This window comes from Oncorhynchus kisutch, linkage group LG25 (assembly GCF_002021735.2).
Source record: "Oncorhynchus kisutch isolate 150728-3 linkage group LG25, Okis_V2, whole genome shotgun sequence".
In the NCBI taxonomy this organism is placed as follows: domain Eukaryota; kingdom Metazoa; phylum Chordata; class Actinopteri; order Salmoniformes; family Salmonidae; genus Oncorhynchus; species Oncorhynchus kisutch.
In genome coordinates, this window is record NC_034198.2 from 31,612,476 (window position 1) to 31,624,825 (window position 12,350).

The window sequence follows — 12,350 nt, forward strand, 5'->3', positions numbered from 1 at the left end:
TAGTGTATGTTACTCTGTGTCAGAGCTTCTCAATGCTTTCCTTGTCTCTGCTTATCATCACTAATTAAAACATCTCGATTCCTCTGGCCAAACTCTAGGGCTGAAGGAGTGTGTGAGTGTGTGTACGTGCCAGTGTTCGTGCATGTGTGTGTGTGGTGTGTGTGTGTGTGTGTGTGTGTGTGTGTGTGTGTGTGTGTGTGTGTGTGTGTGTGGGAGCGGTCGGAGGGAATGTAGCAGGTTGGAGGATATCGTCCACTTAGCTGGCCTTCTATGGACAGGAGGGCTCTCAAATATTCACCCTGGTCTGCCCTGCCAAGAGAAGGTCCGTTTCCACACACACACCCAACGCATGTCCAAGGAAAATACAGATTTCTGTGAGAGGATCCCTCCTGAGAGAGATTCATTTAAAAAGTGTAGTCATGAGTTTCTTTTAAAGTTGGGAAAGATTTCTTTATACAGTATGTCCAAGCGAAGTAAATAAACAACACATGGGGCTCTATTTCCCTACCAGCTCTCACAGTCTCACATCAGAATTAGATGTTCATCCATTTTTCTCAAAAGTCAAATTTAGTGTTTACGGTTAGGTTAGACATTAACTCTGAATGGTTAAGGTTAGACATTAACTCTGAATGGTTAAGGTTAGGCATTAACTCTGAATGGTTAAGGTTAGACATTAACTCTGAATGGTTAAGGTTAGACATTAACTCTGAATGGTTGAGGTTAGATATTAACTCTGAATGGTTAAGGTTAGACATTAACTCTGAATGGTTAAGGTTAGACATTAACTCTGAATGGTTAAGGTTAGACATTAACTCTGAATGGTTAAGGTTAGGCATTAACTCTGAATGGTTAAGGTTAGACATTAACTCTGAATGGTTAAGGTTAGACATTAACTCTGAATGGTTAAGGTTAGGCATTAACTCTGAATGGTTAAGGTTAGGCATTAACTCTGAATGGTTATGGTAAGGGTTAAGGTTTGGGATAGGCTTAAAACAAAAATATATAAAACAACTTTCTATTGCTGGATTCGTAGTTAGTAAACCTAGCAAAACCCAAACTTACTTGAAGGTAACAGCGCTCACTGTTGCCCCTGGTGGCAGGTTTCCAAGTCATCTCCCGATATCATCAGACATGGATGGATGTTGAATACTGACTTGTATCACAGGTGACCTTGCTGCTATTTACCTAACACAGTTAGTTTGCAATTTCAGCATGTAAAAACTGGCGCTCTGGTGTTTTCCAACCCATGCACCAGGTTCATCAATTTACCTGTCAATATCAGCTCGCATGCGCTAAGTTGGGAAGAGTGGAAATATTTGAGATGTGTCCTTTTAAAATAAGTGGCAATTTCATGTGGTGCATATTGGGAGATTTAAGACCAATGAAAAGCAGGTCTTAAGCCTCATTCACATTACCCATAAGCACTCTGTTACGTTGCACCGCATGTCATACATTTCAATGGAGACGTCCACAATGGTGTGAAAAAGCAACGCCCCCTTGAGGTTCAAGACTCCGTTGTGAGACGGACACCGCAACTTTTACATTTTTAAAACTTTGAGTCGTCTTCAGTAAAGCCAGAGTCCATCGAAGAACAGGAAGTTACCAAAACATAGAAGAAGATGAAAATATGTGTTTTTGGTGATGGCTTTATGGGATAGCTAGCAACTTGTAAGCAATTACCAATTTCTATAAGTGAATACCATTTTAGTAGTAATGTTAAATAATAAACATGGACTGTTAAGCCAAGTACTATATATGACAGTTTTTTTTATATTTGTGAAGTTATTTTTAATGCTAATTGTTAGGTGGAGGTCGCTAGCCACAATTTAATCTTCAACCTAGCCTGGCTTTTAGCTAGCTAGCTGCTCTGCAGTTCAACCTAGACTGGCTTTTAGCTAGCTAGCTGTTCTGCAGTGCAACCTAGCCTGGCTTTTAGCTAGCTAGCTGCTCTGCAGTGCAACCTAGCCTGGCTTTTAGCTAGCTAGCTGCTCTGCAGTGCAACCTAGCCTGGCTTTTAGCTAGCTAGCTGCTCTGCAGTGCAACCTAGCCTGGCTTTTAGCTCGCTAGCTGCTCTGCAGTGCAACCTAGCCTGGCTTTTAGCTAGCTTGACTTGCAATAAAGTTACAGAAACAAGTTGAGGAAAAAGAAACAAACATATCATGTTTTATTATCACCTGAAACTATATATTCATCCTGTCTCGAATGAAAAGGTCATACTTTGCAATCTCCCCAAATAAATGTGATCTCTCAGCAGAGACAGGCTCTCCTCCATCTTGCTTTACAAACATTACCTTTGTCCATTCAGTATTCGGGAAAGATTCTGTTCAATGCATTTTGGTACACCACAAGTACATTCATTTCCAATGGAATGCTGCAAACACAGCATTGCATTGCAGAGGCAGTTGCAGTGTGTTCTGTGTGTTGCATAAGTTTGATTTATCGAATGTATGTGTCAAACTGTATGTGTAGATGGCTTGACAGAAATGGTAGCAGAAGGTGAATGTTGAACTTTTGTTGCAAACATATCCAGATGGCGCTGCTTTGCACCACACCAAACGCAGCGTTTAATTGGATATTAATGTACTTCTGGTGTACCACATCTGGTACACCACATCATTGCATTTTGGTACACCATAATTACATTCATTTCCAATGAAACGCTGCGTGTGTGCGTTCGGTGTGGTGCATATGTTGGATTTACCAAAATGCAAAGACACTGTCGGTGTGATCGAAGCGTTAAAGTGGTTGTTTGTAACGGCATGGATTTTGTGAGTGAAAGCGCAACCTATCCAGCCACAATGCACAGTGCCCAAGAGAGGAGATGGTAACCCTCACATTAATAAACGTCAAAAACGACTGTTTTTCTTCTCCATTTGGTTTTATTTGATTTAAAACCAAGCGTTATATGCCCTCAATGAAGGCATTTTTGGGGGGTCCTGCCCAATGCGTTCGCAAAGTAGTCAAGCTTATCAGGATTTGACTCGTAAGACTGCTTTGAAATAAATCTTAATTAAAGTTAAGCAAAAAAATGAGCGGAAATCCCTTTTGATCTAGGCCTACATTGTTTTAGCCCGTGCGTAAAACCCCTCCATGTAGGCTATCTGTCCATTTGCCATCATGAAAAGAGAGATGAGATGATGCTGGTGACCCTTGTATTCAGAACTTATTTTCCTGAAACAATGGCTTGTTTTTCGTTTAATTTGATTAAAAAACAAACACCGCCCTGGCTTTATGATGAAAATGTCCAGCTCGCATGCAATGGAATTTAGGAACAGTCTGCTATTTCTGGAGAAGCGTGAACACGATCTGTAAATGGGGTCCATTATGTTTATATGTCAATGTAGGTTTATTTACCCGAGTGCTGTCCTAATTCTGTTCTTTGGATTATATACGAGGATCTAGCACCCGATGTAAGTTCATATAAGGCGGAGTCGTGCACGTTTATCTTTCCATTATGTTTATAAAACATGATATTTGGGATCAGTAGAAAGGTGAGTGGAAATTATTTTTATATTGGATCTTTGCCCAGGGTCTGTGAAAAGTTTGGAAGTGCATAAGAAGCTCCACGTTCTGCGTTACGGTGATAGTATATGCCCATGGGGAGCAATTATGGTGTCTGTAGCTGTTTGGAAGTGCATAAGAAGCTCCACGTTCTGCGTTACGGTGATAGTATATGCCCACGGGGAGCAATTATGGTGTCTGTAGCTGTTTGGAAGTGCATAAGAAGCTCCACGTTCTGCGTTACGGTGATAGTATATGCCCACGGGGAGCAATTATGGTGTCTGTAGCTGTTTGGAAGTGCATAAGAAGCTCCACGTTCTGCGTTACGGTGATAGTATATGCCCACGGGGAGCAATTATGGTGTCTGTAGCTGTTTGGAAGTGCATAAGAAGCTCCACGTTCTGCGTTACGGTGATAGTATATGCCCACGGGGAGCAATTATGGTGTCTGTAGCTGTTTGGAAGTGCATAAGAAGCTCCACGTTCTGCGTTACGGTGATAGTATATGCCCACGGGGAGCAATTATGGTGTCTGTAGCTGTTTGGAAGTGCATAAGAAGCTCCACGTTCTGCGTTACGGTGATAGTATATGCCCACGGGGAGCAATTATGGTGTCTGTAGCTGTTTGGAAGTGCATAAGAAGCTCCACGTTCTGCGTTACGGTGATAGTATATGCCCACGGGGAGCAATTATGGTGTCTGTAGCTGTTTGGAAGTGCATAAGAAGCTCCACGTTCTGCGTTACGGTGATAGTATATGCCCATGGGGAGCAATTATGGTGTCTGTAGCTGTTTGGAAGTGCATAAGAAGCTCCACGTTCTGCGTTACGGTGATAGTATATGCCCACGGGGAGCAATTATGGTGTCTGTAGCTGTTTGGAAGTGCATAAGAAGCTCCACGTTCTGCGTTACGGTGATAGTATATGCCCACGGGGAGCAATTATGGTGTCTGTAGCTGTTTGGAAGTGCATAAGAAGCTCCACGTTCTGCGTTACGGTGATAGTATATGCCCACGGGGAGCAATTATGGTGTCTGTAGCTGTTTGGAAGTGCATAAGAAGCTCCACGTTCTGCGTTACGGTGATAGTATATGCCCACGGGGAGCAATTATGGTGTCTGTAGCTGTTTGGAAGTGCATAAGAAGCTCCACGTTCTGCGTTACGGTGATAGTATATGCCCACGGGGAGCAATTATGGTGTCTGTAGCTGTTTGGAAGTGCATAAGAAGCTCCACGTTCTGCGTTACGGTGATAGTATATGCCCACGGGGAGCAATTATGGTGTCTGTAGCTGTTTGGAAGTGCATAAGAAGCTCCACGTTCTGCGTTACGGTGATAGTATATGCCCACGGGGAGCAATTATGGTGTCTGTAGCTGTTTGGAAGTGCATAAGAAGCTCCACGTTCTGCGTTACGGTGATAGTATATGCCCACGGGGAGCAATTATGGTGTCTGTAGCTGTTTGGAAGTGCATAAGAAGCTCCACGTTCTGCGTTACGGTGATAGTATATGCCAACGGGGAGCAATTATGGTGTCTGTAGCTGTTTGGAAGTGCATAAGAAGCTCCACGTTCTGCGTTACGGTGATAGTATATGCCCACGGGGAGCAATTATGGTGTCTGTAGCTGTTTGGAAGTGCATAAGAAGCTCCACGTTCTGCGTTACGGTGATAGTATATGCCCACGGGGAGCAATTATGGTGTCTGTAGCTGTTTGGAAGTGCATAAGAAGCTCCACGTTCTGCGTTACGGTGATAGTATATGCCCACGGGGAGCAATTATGGTGTCTGTAGCTGTTTGGAAGTGCATAAGAAGCTCCACGTTCTGCGTTACGGTGATAGTATATGCCCACGGGGAGCAATTATGGTGTCTGTAGCTGTTTGGAAGTGCATAAGAAGCTCCACGTTCTGCGTTACGGTGATAGTATATGCCAACGGGGAGCAATTATGGTGTCTGTAGCTGTTTGGAAGTGCATAAGAAGCTCCACGTTCTGTAGCTGTATTTAGTCTATTTTTAAACAAGTTGTTTCGTTTTTAATTTGATAAGAAGGATTCACTCTTTTTTATGCCTTATCAATAGTGCATTTCATCTTGCTGATTGACTATGGTTGGCATGTCCATGGCTCAGCCTTTGGCTCAATCATCCAGTTTGCTGACAACACCACAGAGCCTTGTTCACACTGGCAGTTTGAAGTGACTCAAATCCTAGTTTTTTGCATATCTAATTCTAATCTGTTATTTTTGCTGCAGTCTGAACAGCCAAAAGGCACATGGAATCAGATATTTCAAGCAACACCTTCATAGGTGGTTTAAAATCAGATTCAAATCTAATTCCTGGACATGTGACTTGTGTCTGAACGGTCAAATCTGATTGCTTTGCCCTCAAGTGTTTTTTAGACTGTCATTTGGCAGATCTTGTTGCTTGCTACTCAGTTGGCAGTTTGACAAGAACATTTGGTAGCTAACTAGCTTGTTAATAGTTTACAAACAAATGAGTGAGTGACTGTGGTAGAAAGTTAAATAGCTGTACTTAGCTAGATAGTTGATTACAGATTAGTGTCCCGCTCTTTGAAAGCGACAGCTCTAGCCCTTAGCTCAATAAGGATGTTGCCTGCAATCCATGGCTTCTTGTTGGTATATGTACGTATGGTCAATGAAGCCGGGGACTGATGTGGTAAACTCCTCAATGCTATCGGATGAATCCCGGATAGCGAATCTGTGATAGCGAAACAGTCCTGTAACTTAGCATCCACTTCATCTGACCATCTATTGATCACGTCACTGGTACTTCCTGTTTGGAAGGAAGATAGAGTTATGGTCATATTTTCCAAATGGAGGGCAAGGGAGAGTTTTGTATGAGTCTCTGTGTGTGGAGTAAAGGTGATCTAGAGTTTTTCCGTCTCTAGTTGCACAGGTGACATCCTGGTAGAAATGAGGTAAGATGAATTTCAGTTTTCCTGCATTAAAATCAAATGTGTCACTGACCAATACTTTAGGAGCTCACTGTAGATTAAAACTCTCTTGGTAAATAGTATGGTCTACAGATTGTCATGAGGTAACTCAGACGAGCAGAATCTCAAGGCTTCCTTAATATTAGAGATCACGCACCAGCTGTTGCTGACAAAGAGACACACACCACCCTCCTTCGGACCTGACGCTGCCATTCTGTCCTGCTGATGTATAGACAAGTTAGTTTGAGAAATGATAAATCCTTCAAACATATTTAAAACAGAATGTGTGAATTCAATCAAAGCCGCATTGAGGAAAATTTTCCTGGGTCAAAAGTGCTTGCTGGGGAGTAGCGAGTATGGAGTACAGTCAGTTTGGAATACAATCTAAAAGATATGTTTAAATCTAAATTGTTATCCAACAGCATAAAATAAAATCTCACTGCTGCCACCAATTAAGAATTAGAGGAAATCGTGTATCATGAGAAAACATTCAATGAACCATCCATTTAGTATGTGAAATATGAAAGAAAGTCATTGTCGGGGGGAAAGTGTGGTTGTCTGTGATGGATACAACACACCCAGGGGGGAGTAAGATCTCTTATGGTTTTACTGTAAATGTTTACATTCCTACGTGCTGTGATGCTATCAGCTAATAGTTTCTGGAACACAGCAGAGCAGTCCTGAGTGGGAATATTGGCCCTGTGTGTGTGTGTGTGTGTGTGTGTGTGTGTGTGTGTGTGTGTGTGTGTGTGTGTGTGTGTGTGTGTGTGTGTGTGTGTGTGTGTGTGTGTGTGTGTGTGTGTGTGTGTGTGTGTGTGTGTGTGTGTGTGTGTGTGTGTGTGTGTGTGTGCGCACGTGTGCGTCTGTGAGTGTGTGTGTGTGTGTGTGTGTGCATGTGTGTGTGTGTGTGTGTGCACGTGTGTGTGTGTGTGTGTGTGAGTGAGGAGCCATAATGCAGCAGGGAAGACAGGGTCAGGGTGAAGCAGCTCTGTCTTTTAAACAACGCTATTAACCATGACCTGTCTCCTTCCTGAGTCCTGACCCAAGTCTGCCGTGGGACAACACATTAACGCCTACAAGCATGCACGCACACGCATGCATGCACACACACACACACACACACACACACACACACACACACACACACCACCCTTTTCAGCTTTAAACAACACACACACTCCACCTTTAGTAGACCTAGTTAAATCTCTTTGGACAGATTTATGTTGTTCCATCCTCACTCAGCATCAGCGTCATGTGAGGTTTGTAATGGAAGTATCCATTGACAGTCAGTGAGCAGTAGAAGTGCTGACAGCCGTTGTATACAGATCATCTACTGCAGTTTCAAAGAGAAAATAATTACTGTTGCAAAATATTTACAGGAAATGATAGTGTAATTACAGCTTGGGAACAGTGTGAGATCTCTGAGCCTAGCTCTTACACAAGCATTGTAGCGTAGCAGAGACTGCAGACAGTGTGTGTGTATGTACGCACGTCCCTGCATGTGTTTTGTCTGTGTGTGTGTGCTGACTGGGTGGGGGTTTCATCGTATCTGTCTCCCCCTCTGTACATTTCACCAAGCTGAGAGCTGAGCGACTGTAGCAAATACTTTTAAGACAACAATGGATTAGTGTTTCCACTACAGATAATAAATCTATCAACTTTAAATCATTGTCATTTAATTCAGCTAAGATCAGGTACATTCTGACCAGGCATTTTGTTAAAACAGGTTGAATATAAATCTTGCAGTTTTTTCTATACATCGACAGGACAGAACAGCTGCGCCTGGGAAGCTTAGTGGAGGGGGTGTATCTCTTTGTTAACAACAGCTAGTGCGTGATCTTTAATATTATGGCAGTCGCAAGGTTCTGCTCGCCTGAATTAGAATAGCTCATGATAAGCTGTAGACCACACATGTCACCTGTACAACTAGGGTTCACTTTTACTCCACACACAGAGACGCATACAAAGCTCTCCATAACTATATCCTCCTGATACCTGCTTAGAAGCAAAAACTCTAAAAGGAAGTACCAGTGATGCCAGCAGCATTGGGAAGTTTGGATGAAAAGCCCAGAGTAAATTGCTTGTTACTAATGCATACAATGCATATAATTATTTGGATGGAAAACACTCTGAAGTTTCCAAAACTGTTAAAATAAGGTCTGTGAGTATAACAGAACTCATATGGCAGGCAAAAACCTGAGAAAAATCTAACCAGGAAGTGGGAAATCTGAGGTTTGTAGTTTTTTTAAGTGATTGCCTATCCAATATACTGTGTCTATGAGGTCAGATTGCACTTCCCATGGCTTCCACTAGATGTCAACAGTCTTTAGGAAGTTGTTTGAAAGGGGAGCGAAGAAGAGTTTCAACAAGTGGTCAGGATGAAAGTCTTTAGTTTAGTCTCGCGCGTGGCAGTGAGCGCAAGCTCCGTTCCCTTTCCTTTCTAATGAAAACAGTATTGTCCGGTTGAAACATTATTGAATATTTATGATAAAAACACCATAAGGATGGATTAGGAACATTGTTTGACATGTTTCTACGTACTTTAATGGAACTTTTTTGACTTTTCGTCTGGACTTTGTGAGTAAACTTTGTGCATTTGGATTACTGGACTAAACACGTGAACAAAAAGGAGCTATTTGCACATAAATATGAACTTTATCGAACAAAACAAACATTTATTGCTTAACATGGAGACCTGGGAGTGCCATCAGATGAAGATCATCAAAGGTAAGTGATTCATTTTAACGCTATTTCTGACTTTTGTGACACCTCTCCTTGGTTGGAAAATGGCTATATGGTTTTCTGTGGCTAGGAGCTGACCTAACATTATCGCATGGTGTGCTTTCGCCGTAAAGACTTTTTGAAATCGGACACTGTGACTGGATTAACAAGAAGTGTATCTTTAAAATGGTGTATAATACTTGTATGTTTGAGGAATTTTAATAATGAGATTTCTGTTGTTTGAATTTGGCGCCATGCAATTTCACTGGCTGTTGGCGAGGTGGGACGCTCACGTCCCGAACGCTCCCAGAGAGGTTAATATGGAAGTGGTCCAATGAAACGGATGCTAAACCACAGGACTGTTTCGCTAGCACAGACTGGAATATGGTCCGAGGTTCATCCGATGGCATTGAGGAGTTTACCACATTAGTCACCGGCTGCATTAATAACTGCATTGATGATGTCGTCCCCACAGTGACCGTACATACATACCCCAACCAGAAGCCATGGATTACAAGCAGCCTCCGCTAGAGCTTTCGCTTTCAATGAGCCGGACAATATTCCAGACGCTTGTAAGAAATCCCTCTATACCCTCCAACAAACCATCAAACAGGCAAAGTGTTAGTACAGGACCAAGATCGAATCTTACTACATTGGATCTGATGCTCGTCGTATGTGGCAGTGCTTCCAAACTATCACGGATTACAAAGGGAAACCCAGGCGTGAGCTGTCCAGTGACGCAAGCCTACCAGACCAGATAAATACCTTCCGTGCGCACCTCGAGGCTAACAACACTGAACTATGCATAAGAGCACCAGCTGTTCCTGACTATTGTGTGTTCACGCTCTCTGTAGCCGATGTGAGCAACACCTTTAAACAGGTTATCATTCACAAGGCCGCAGGTCCAGATGTATTACCAGGACACGTACTCAGAGCATGCGCTGACCAGCTGGAAAGTGTCTTCACTGAGATTTTTGACCTCTCCCTGACCGAGTCTGTAATACCTACATGTTTCAAGCAGACCACCATAGTCCCTGTGCCCAAGAACGCCAAGGTAACCTGTCTAAATGACTATCACCCTGTAGCACTCACATCTGTAGCCATGAAATGATTTGAAATGCTTGTCATGGCTCACATCAACACCATCATCCGAGTCACCCTGAACGCACTCCAATTTGCCTACCGCCCTAACAGATCCACAGATGACGCAATCTTTATTGCACTCTATACTGCCCTTTCACACCTGGACAAAATGAACACCTATGTGAGAATGCTGTTCATTGACTACAGCTCAGCATTCAACACCATTGTGTCCTCCAAGCCCATCACTAATCTAAGGACCTTGGGATTAAATACTTCCCTCTACAACTGGATCCTAGACTTCCTGAAGGGCCGCCCCAGGTGGTGAGGGTAGGTAACAACACATCCGCCACGCTGACTCTCAACATGGGGTCCCATCAAGAGTGTTTGGTCCCTTTTCAACCACGACTGCATGGTGGTGCATGACTCCAACACCATCATTAAGTTTGCAGATGACATGACGGTGGTAAGCCTGATCACCGACGATGATGAGACAGCCTACAGGGAAGAGGTCAGAGACCTGGCAGTGGGTAACAGGACAACAACCTCTCCCTCAATGTCAGCAAGACAAAGGAGTTGAGCACACCCCCATCCACATCGATGGGGCTGTTGTGGAACAGGTTGAGAGCTTCAAGCTCATCGGTGTTCACATCACTAAGGAAATATCATGGTCCACACAGATCAACACAGTCCAAGAAGACACTACAAAGCCTCTTCCCCTCAGGAGGCTGAAAATATTTGTCATGGGCCCTTAGATCCTCAAAAAGTTCCACAGCTACACCATTAAGAGCATCTTGACTGGTTGTATCTCCGCTTAGTATGGCAAATGTTTGGCATCTGACCGCAAGACTCTACAGAGGTTAGTGGGTACAGTCCTGTACATCACTGGGGACGAGCTCCCTGCCATCCAGGACCTCTATAACAGGCGATGTCAGAGGAAGGCCCTAAAAATGGTCAAAGACTCCAGCCAACCAAGTCATAGACTGTTCTCTCTGCTACCGCATGGCAAGTGGTACTGATGCACCAAGTCTGGAACCAACAGGACCCTGAACAGCTTCGACCACCAAGCTATAAGACCGCTAGTTAGTTAAATATTTAACCAATAGCTACCTGGAATATCTGCATTGACCCTTTTTGCACTAATCTCTTCTGACTCATCACATATGCTGTTCTTACTGTTAATGATCTATCCTGTTGCCCAGTCACTTTATCACTACGTACAGGGCCTTCGGAAAGTATTCAGACCCGCTGACATTTTCCACATTTTATTACGTTACAGCCTCATTCTAAAATTGATTAAGTCGTTTTTTCCTCATCAATCTACACACAATAGCCCATAATGACGAAGTGAAAACAGTTTTCTAGACATTTTTGCAAGTGTATTAAAAATATAAAACAGAAAGACCTTATTTACATACAGTAATAGTTTTCTACGAGACTCGAAATTGAGCTCAGGTGCATCCTGTTTCCATTGATCATCCTTGAGATGTTTCTACAACTTGATTGGAGTCCACCTGTGGTAAATTATTCAATTGATTGGACATGATTTGGAAAGGCACACACCTGTCTATAAGGTCCCACATTTGACAGTGCATGTCAGAGCAAAAACCAAGCCATGAGGTCGAAGGAATTGTCCGTAGAGCTCCAAGACAGGAGGCACAGATCTGGGGAAGGGTACCAAAATATTTATGCAGCATTGAAGGTCCCCAAGAAAACAGTGGCCTCCATCATTCTTAAATGGAAGAACTTTGGAACCACCAAGACTCTTCCTAGAGCTGGCCGCCCGGCCAAACTGAGCAATCAGGCAACAAGGGCCTTGGTCAGGCAGGTGACCAATTTCCCAATGGTCCCACTGACAGAGCTCCAGAGTTCCTCTGTGGAGAATGGAGAACTTTCCAGAAGGACAACCATCTCTGCAGCACTCTACCAATCAGGCCTTTATGGTAGAGTGGTCAGACGGAAGTCACTCCTCAGTAAAAGGCACATGACAGCCAGCTTGGAGTTTTCCAAAAGGCACCTAAAGACTCTCAGGCCATGAGAAACAAGATTCTCTGGTCTGATGAAACCAAGATTGAGCTCTTTGACCTGAATCCCAAGCATCAAGTCTGGA